A 9,409-nucleotide genomic window follows, 5' to 3' on the forward strand; every position below is an offset into this window, starting at 1 on the left:
GCATACCAGATGGGATCTAATTCACATCTTCTTGTAGCATCTGATAGTGTCTTTCCCACAGATCCACGATGTTATTTCTTCCTAATTCTTATTTTTCTCTTAGGGAAACACTACAGAAATGCTGGCCTGATCTGTATAAGAGGAAAAGTATGGTATCCAGTACTGGAAAAATTTTGCTGCCTCTGCTCTGACCATAGCACCAGCACTTTGTGAGTGGAGGGATAGTCTGATCAGCTGCCCAGGTGGGTTATGTTTGGCTAAAACATATTTGAGTATTGGAAGCTTTGTCAAAATATATGTTCTTGCCCAGGTTGCAGACTTGATCCCCAGGAGGGGGCGTGTAGGAGGCAGCCAGTTGATGATTTTCTCTCATCATTGATGTTTCTGTATTTCTCTCCCTCTCTTTTCCTCTCTCTGAAATCAATTAAAACAATATAAGGAAATACATGTTCTTAACCCTGAGAACCTCTCAGAGTCAAGTAAGTGTAGAAGTGGGGGGTAGGGTGGAGGTGGATAACTAATGGGACTGAAGGAGGACATGGGATGTGTATAGGTTGAAAAGCTCTCCCCAGAAACAGATAATGTTAATGTCTTGGAACCACATAGATATTCCTAGAAGTTTGCAGTTCAAGACTATGATTTCAGTAAATTCCAAAACAAGCATGTCCTGTCTGAAGCTCATTTGTCTCTATTTTTTTTTCATTTGTCTCTATTTTTGCTCTGAACTTAGGTGTAAACAGACCCAGTAAAAAGTTATTTCAGTGCCCATGCGAAGTGCTAAATAAGCAACCCTGGAGAAAAACATCCTCCATGCACAAGTTGGGGCAAGGAATCTCTTCTTGGCACTTGAGAAAGCCAGGCTAGGAGGGATTGGGCTTGCTGTTGGGCCAACTTTCCTTAAAATGACCATGGTGATCTCATGCTCCTATGACTTCTTTTTACATTAAAGCATTTCTTCAAATGCATAATAAATATAACTTACTTTTAGATTTTTCTAATGTATACTTAAGTTGAAAAAACTATTTTGTCATTCACATATTCATTTACTTAATTAATTTATTCAACAAGCACTCATTAAATACTATGTACCAGACACTGTTCTAGGCATTAAGATAAAGATGAATAAGATATAGTTTCTGACCTTAGGAATTCCACAGTCTAATAAGGTTAATAGATCCTAATACACATTATTGCAATTGGACAGCATACAGAGAACAACAGAGGAGTCTTTGGGGATACAGAAAGGCAGAACCTAATTCTGACTGGATGAGGAGTTTTCCCAAGGAAGAGGGGACAGTTAAATTGAGTTTTAAAAGGAGAGTAGGAATTAACCAGTTAATAGAAGGTTGGGTAAAGGCATTATGAGCATAAAGTCGACCTATACAGACACAGCAGTGAAAAATCTTACCACGTGTTCAGAGAACTACAAGAGTTGGGTTTATTAAGTGCAACATGAGGGACAAGAAATAGGTAGTTGCATCCTGGAGTGCCTTTTTATGGCCCATTAAGGAGTTTGAACCTTCCTTTCTAGGCAAAGAGGAGCTATTGGAGCATTTTATACAGTGAAGGATATGGTCTGATTATTGGCCTTAGGTAGAATAGATTGAGGGCTGGGGACAATATTAAAGTCAGGGAAACCAAAAGTCTGTTGGTTAATAAATAGATAGTAAGGGTTAGATTTGAGAAAGAGTTTGGAGTTTAATCTGTAAGAATTGGAGATTGATTGAATGCGGGTATGTGGGAGAGGAAGTAATCAGTGATTGTCAAACCTAGGGTCTTGCTGCCAACCTCACCTTAAGAGTGCTGTGATAAGCTACCCATGGTCCTTCCTACTCTCCCAAATAGCTTGTAACAAATCACAGAGCCTGGAACTCTGTCTTTCTATGTCTTTATGTCTTGAAGATTCTTTCCCTCCCAAGAACCCCATAATAAACTGTTAAAATGACTAAGAAACAAATACCTTTAACACTTGCTTATGTGTTGAAAAAAGTTTTTCACATTGTGGAACTAGATCTTTATAATTACCTTGGGGGCATTTTTCTTCCTCTGGGGACTTTTCACACCTGAACCTTTAAAAGATCTTTTCTGTACTCTTTTTGAAAGGAGTGGATGGAGATGGAAAAGCAAAGGTATGTTGCCCTTAGCAACGTGACTTGAAATATCATAGCTCCACTGACCAAAAATAGTGACTTAATTAAAGGGTGCAGAACATTGGCAGCCTACAGGGGAAGGTCGACCCACTCTGGCTCCAAGTACCATAAAGAGGGTCAGCATTCCCAGATTGGAATAGAAATCTGCCTTAGGTATAGGTTGTTTAATTAATAAATAATTCAAAAAATGTTCTTTACATTACAAAAACAAACACAGTTTTTGTTTTCCTGAGGTCATATTTGAATTGAAGGAGAGGAGAGGAGAGGAGAGAGAGAGAGAGAGAGAGAGAGAGGAAGGAAGAAGAGGAGGAGGAGGAGAAGAGGAGAATTTCAGATAGTGAAAAATGTTATGAAGAAAGTAAAAATCCTATATAATAAAAGCCTAATATGCAAATCGACTGAATGGCAGAACAACCAGTCGCTATGATGTGCACTGACCATCAGGGGGCAGACACTCAACGCAGAAGCTGCCCCCAGCCCGCAGGCCCCAGGCCAGCCAAGGTGGGTGCCAGCGGGGGTCCCCCCGATTGCCCCACCGGTTGCCCCACAGATTGGCCCTGATTGCTGGCCTGAGTGGGAGCATTGCTTAATGGATGGTTTTAGTGCCCTGGATTTCCCCAGTGACATTACTGGTATATTTAACTTTTTTTTTTTAAAGCATGAATGACTTAAGTTCATTCATGGGTCTTTTTTTTTTTTTTTAAATCTCCATTGTTGAGAGTATTACAGATGTCTCCCCTTTTCTCCCCACTGTCCCCGTCCACCTGGTTCCCATCCCACCCCAAGTCTTCACAACCCTATTATCTGTGTCCATAAGTAATGCATATAGGCATATAAGTTCTTTGGTTAACCTCTTCCCGGCCCTACTTCCCCCTTCCCACTGAAATTTGGCAATCTGTTCCATGTTTCCATGCCTCTGGTTCTATTTTATTCATCAGATTGCTTGTTTGTTTATTTTTATTTTTAGATTCAATTTTGATAGATGTGTATTTATTGCAATTTATTGTTCATATTTTTTTATCTTTTTTCCCCCTTCTTACTAATTGCTTTTTTTCTTGCTGATTTTTAAGGTTCTCTCTTTGTCTTTAACTTTTGGAATTTTAATTATGATGTTTTGGTGCGAGCCTCTTTGGGTTCCTCTTGTTTGGGACTCTGTGCTTCCTAGACTTGTACATCTATTCCTTTCACCAGATAAGGGAAGTTTTCTCTCATTATTTCTTCTAATAAGTTGTCAATATATTACTCTCTCTTCTCCTTCTGGTAACTCCCTAATGTGAATGTTGGTATGCTTGAAATTGTCCCAGAGGTTCCTTACACTATCTTGATATTTTTGGATTCTTTTCCTTTTTGCTCTTCTGATTGGGTGTTTTTTTCTGCCTCATATTCGAAATCATTGATTTGATTCTTGGAATCCTCTACTGTTCAATCCCTCTAAATTACTCTTTATTTCAGTTAGTGTACTAGTATGCTTAATTTCTGACTGTTCCTTTTTCATGTCTTTGAAATTTTCACTAAGATCCTTGAAAGTCTCACTAAGTCCCTTGAAGCTCTTATTAAGATCCTTGAGCAACCTTATATTTATTATTTTGAACTCTGTATCTAGTAGTTTGTTTGCTTCCATTTCATTTCCTTCTTTTTCTGGAGATTTCTTCTGTTCTTTTATTTGTGACGTTTCTTTGTCTCTGCATTTTGGCTACTTCCCTGTGTTTGTTTCTATGTATTAGGTAGAGCTGCTATGTCTCCTGGAATTGGTAGAATGGCCTTGTGTAGGAGGTGTCTTTTAGAATCCAGTGGTTCAGCCTTCCCAGTCACCTGAGCCGGGCACTCTAGGTGTGCCCCTGTGTGGGCTGTGTGCACAGTAGTTGGGTCTTGATTGCTGTTGTCATCACTGAAAGGAAATTACCTCCAGGCCAATTGGCTGTGAGAACCAGCTGTGACTATAGTAGAAGAGCTGCTGTGCAGGAGACACTCGTCTGGAGCAGGACTTGCTTCAGTGGGGTTTGATGCTTACTGAGTGTGCCCCTTGAGGGTGTTGCTCATTGATGTGTAGATTTGTAATCTGGTATGGTCTGAAGCTGTCCACCCAGTGCACTGGCTCTGGAGCCTCCTGAGAGGTGCAAAGTCAGCCACTGCCTGGGGCCACCTGGCAGGAGCTACAGAACGATCTTCAGATAGCTGCTACTTGTGTTGGGGTTGAAAGCATTCAGGTGAGGCCAAGCTTCTTGGACTTCTTATTGATAAATATGAGGCATGCTGATGCTAGCTGCTGTTTGTTTGAGAGATTTAAGAAAATGCTGAAGCCTAAGCCAGGACTGTCAATTCATATGGAAAAGCCACTGCAAACAGCTTGGGTTGGGCTGCAAATTGGATAGGGGAGGGTCTCTGAGAATCACCAGGATGGATCAAATAGTGTGAGCCAGGCTGATGAAAACTCAGATATGATTGTCAGTCAGCTCTGCAATGGGGGAGGTCTCAGCACAGGAACAATGGCCCCTGCAAGCACCCCTATCTGGGAGAAAGTGGCCCCTAAGTTCTTGCTCCAATGCCAGGCAATTAATTTTATTTCCATATGTCCCTGAATCTCCCTGAGCCTTGTCCCAGTGCTGGAGCTCAGAGGGAGCAAGTCCATTTAAGTTTGTGCACCGGCCCTGTAAAAGGAACTGCCTGGATCTCCAGCAACCTCTGTGTCACTCAGCCACAATCTCTGCTGGTTTTCACAGCCTGAAGTTATGGGGACTTTTCTTCCCAGCTCTGGGACCCTGGACTGGGGGTTTGGTGTGAAGCTTGGCCCCCTTGCTCCTCATGGGAGGCCACTGCAGCTGAGATATCTCTCCTGATTAAAAGTATGCCACACATGGGTTCAGTGCCTCCACCCTTCCTACCAGTCGCAATGTACTTTCTTCTTTACTTCTCTAGGTGTAGGACTTCCATCCAGCCAGCTTTCAGGCAGTTCTGAATGATAATTGTTCTGTATTTTAGTTGTAATTTTGATGTGGTTGTGGGAGGTGGCAAGTACTGGCATTTACCTATGCTGCCATTTTCGTTCTCTTATATTTGTCATTTGGAGTGGATCATATTTTAACTGCCTCCTTTATACAACAAAACTATTTTAACATTTATAAAATCAAAAGAAGAAGAATAATGCTTGGAAAAGAAATATCATAAAATTTCTTTTTTCATGAACATTGCTTATATATCCAGGCTAGGGAAATAAATAAAGCCTAAAAAGAAATACTACAGTACAAAAATAAAGTAACAAAATGGAAAGATCTACAAAAGTATGATTTAAGCACCTATGAAATAATATCACTAATATTAAGTTTTTCCAGAACTCATTGTGTAACTTCAAAGCAATTATCAATTAAACTGAATAAACTGTATATTAAAAGAGAGTATTAATATTCAGTAAAATATTTCATGTATGAATTAAAGTTTTCACCTACAAGAAATTATACTGCATAGTTTTCACTGTTTCACAGTTTTAAAATTGAAATATTAAATAAAATTTTAAAAGTTCCTACAGGTTGTCAAATAGAGTGACAGGATTGAAATTTAAATCCATCTTTGAAATTACTGTGCTATCACTGTTTATTTATAACATACTGTTTAAATGCAAGAACATGTAGTGCCTTGGAGATTACGGACATGAACTTTACCCAAAGCAAACACAAGATATTCTGAACTGGGAGAAACTTACTCTCCAAAGGAACATGTGTAACTCTGTTGGCATTACAGGGCAGTTATATAACCGGGATTTCTCTGAATTAAATTATATATAGAATACAATATGTATTAAAGCATAAGTTACAAAACTGTGATCATATGACACACATATTATCAATATTAGCAATAAACTGCAGCAATTGCTTGAAACTTAAACCAATTAAAGATTTTTTTTTAGGGGAGGGGTATTTTATCAATGACATTGTTTAAAATTACTGATGCAATTTTACGATAAAAGTAATAATAAAAGTAAACTGATTTTGGTCAGATTTCTTACCGCTTTTATACTCTCTACAGACAATGTGTCACCTTTTCATCTGTACCCTGGGCTTGAGGGTCCTCTTGTTCTTCTTCCCATGATGTGCCACTGAATTTCCCGCAAACTCCTCTCCCTCCTACCTACCTGATGCTTAAAATTCTCTAATTCCTTTGGTGAAAGGCTTTTAGAATGCAAATATCCTAAGTATCACTTGGACCCAGTGATCATTTTCACTTTAACCAGAGTTTATCAGAGCTTATCTGAGAGTTCATTCATTCATTTATTCAACATGTTGAATCATCCCACAATATGGGCCAATGAATATAGCCAGGCTGTGTCCTAAAGGAACACAGTTTTGTGGGAGAGAGACATGAAGCCCCACTTTTCACTCAGTGTGATCAGGGCCGGAGTCTGGTTGGTTGTTCACAGAGAAGCCACAGCTCTGTGAGGGGCTAGTGGAGGGGAAGCTAATAGAGGAGAAACACCTGGGGAAGGAAGGGTCAGAGTCGGGGAACCCAGGCCTCTGATCACTGTGTTTAGAGCCTGTGTTTGCAGTCACAGTGGTTACCCATCACTGCAGAGGTGGGTTCTGCTGGCGCTGAATACTCTGAAAAGGACTCATTTCCGCCTCGGAGGAAGACAATCAAAAGGAAAGTGTCTCATAGTGTGGGGAGGAGGGACAGAGGGATTGTGTTATCCTCTAGACCAGTGGTTCTCAACTTTCCTAATGCTGCGACCCTTTAATACAGTTCCTCATGTTGTGGTGACCCCCAATTTCATTGTTACAAATTGAGCATAATTAAAGCATAGTGATTAATCACAAAAACAATATGTAATTATATATGTGTTTTCCGATGGTCTTTTTTTTTTTTAAATATATTTTATTGATTTTTTACAGAGAGGAAGGGAGAGAGATAGAGAGCTAGAAACACCGATGAGAGAGAAACATCCATCGATCAGCTGCCTCCTGCACATCTCCCACTGAGGATGTGCCTGCAACCCAGGTACATGCCCTTGACCGGAACCGAACCCGGGACCCCTCAGTCCGCAGGCCGACGCTCCATCCACTGAGCCAAACCGGTTTCGGCTTTTCCGATGGTCTTAGGCGACCCCTGTGAAAGGGTCGGTCGACCCCCGAAGGGGTCGCGACCCACAGGTTGAGAACCACTGCTCTAGACAAAGCAGAACCACCTCTTCCTTCACTAACGACCCCCAAGGTGCCACATACTGTGACTCTTCTGAGCCCTGTTTCCTGAGAGGGGCTCACAGACATTTTCCATTAATTAAAACACTACTTCCTCTGCATGGATGCTGGCAAGAGTTTCCATGAACCGAGGTATCTAAACTCCTGCCAAACTGTTCCTCTTGTACCTGTTTGCATCATGTGCCTCTTCTGAGGTCAGACTTGGGAGAGCAACTGATGCTGTGACACCCACGCCCAGGAGCTGATGTTTAAGCTGTGGTGTGTGCATGGCTGATGTCAGGGAGCCCGAACAAACTCTAACAAGGAAGCTGGAGTGAGGGAGTTCACCTTGTTTTATGAATCTTGGAGCTGTTTTCTTAGAGGCCGTGATGAAGAGAGATGCGGAGGGAAGGGGTTTAAATCAGAAAAGCCTTGAGAAGTCCTGTGCCCAGTAATCTCACAGTGCTTGACTGGACTCTGTGACCAGGAGCCAAGCCAACAAGGAGGAGCCAGGCTAATAAGCATCTGACAACACAGGCGGGACCCATATCAGAAGCCAGGCTCCCCATGGCTTCCACAAAGTAGAGGAAGGTAACCATCAGACTGGCTTCCACCTCTTTATCATAAAGCAAAAGGGAACCACCTGTTTGATAAAGCCACAGGGGCCAGTAGAAAGGGAGAATGCCACTCACTAGCCAGATGGTGTGGAGAGGGTGAAATTTCCTGGGCCTTTGTTTCCTCTTCTGCAATATGGGTTGGTCTTTTTGATCCCTAAGGCCTCTCTCCCTGTGCTGAGAAGCTGGCCTTAACGTTCAGTCCTGCCCTGGGGTGGAGAGCAGGAGGGGCTTGTGGGGGAAAGAATGGGCCAGCTGAAGTCATCTGAGTATGTTCTGACAGGCTGATGAGCACTGAGAACCCTGTTGTCCTTTGTTCATGAAGGACTTATTCCTTCAACATATTAAGGCTTTAAAAAAAAGAACAATATATATAGTCCTTGCTCTCAAGGAGTTTATAACTGTGAGAACAAAACTGATATATATAGCAAATGGAAAACGAATATTCAAGATTTAAAAGCAGCTTCCGAGCACTCCCAAGGCAGCATCATATGGAGTAGTACCAGCAGAGTGTTCAAAAGAACAGCTTCTTAGAATTCGCAGAGGGACTGATTACTGTGTGCTGATTCATTGCTCTGGAAGCTCCCACCAGGTAACACTTCTAGAGCTCTTTAGAGAAAATGAAAGTGACAGTAGTTGGAAACTGGAATAAATGAGCCCAAGGTCATAAGAGCCATGCTTTATTGCGAGGATTTAAAAAATTGTTTCTCAGCCACACACTGTGTCCTCTATGCTGGGCAGTGAAGAGAGCCTCTGTGCCCAAGGCAGGGGTGAGGAAATGCCAGAGGCCTATTGGGAGGCCCCCCAGGACTGCTTGTTGAGATGAATGGAATGAAACTGCAAGGTTGACAGGTCAGTGCCCAGCCTCCTGGCCCTACACACCTGCTCCCAGGACCAGCCTTCCTCTCCCCACCCCCACAGCGCTATCAGCTTTAGCTCATTTAAAGGGCCCCTTGGCTCACTCAGTCTAGCCCAAGTCAAACTGATACTGCTGTAAATTAATCCTGTTACTAATTAACAGCAAGGAGCAAAGGGAAGGCTGAATTTTATCGGCATGCCATTTGTGCAGCTTTGCCAGGAAGCTGCAAAGCCACCAGTCTATTCTCTGCAGATCCTTAGGGGGGAAGGGTCTAGACAGGGGAAGAGAAGACGCATGCTCAGTAAAATCTAGGGGACTTAGGGAAGGTACTTTTCTGTCAGTCACACCTGGGAAGAGGTCATTGGCCAGAGTAGGCGTGGCCACTGCAAGAGTGGGAAGATTTGAAGTACCGTATTTGCCGGCGTATAAGACGAATTTTTGGCCCTGAAAAATATGCCTCCAAGTGGGGGGTCGTCTTATACGCCAGGTACACTTCAGATAGACTGCCCATAGTGCTTGCCCCATGCCATAGTGGCCTCCCGATGCCCGCCCACTTCATTCCACATACCGTTCAGGCATCAGCAGCGCTGCTGGGTGTATGCTCGGCTGTTATGCGATTTT

Source organism: Myotis davidii, unplaced genomic scaffold, assembly GCF_000327345.1.
Source record: "Myotis davidii unplaced genomic scaffold, ASM32734v1 scaffold86, whole genome shotgun sequence".
Taxonomy (NCBI): Eukaryota; Metazoa; Chordata; class Mammalia; order Chiroptera; family Vespertilionidae; genus Myotis; species Myotis davidii.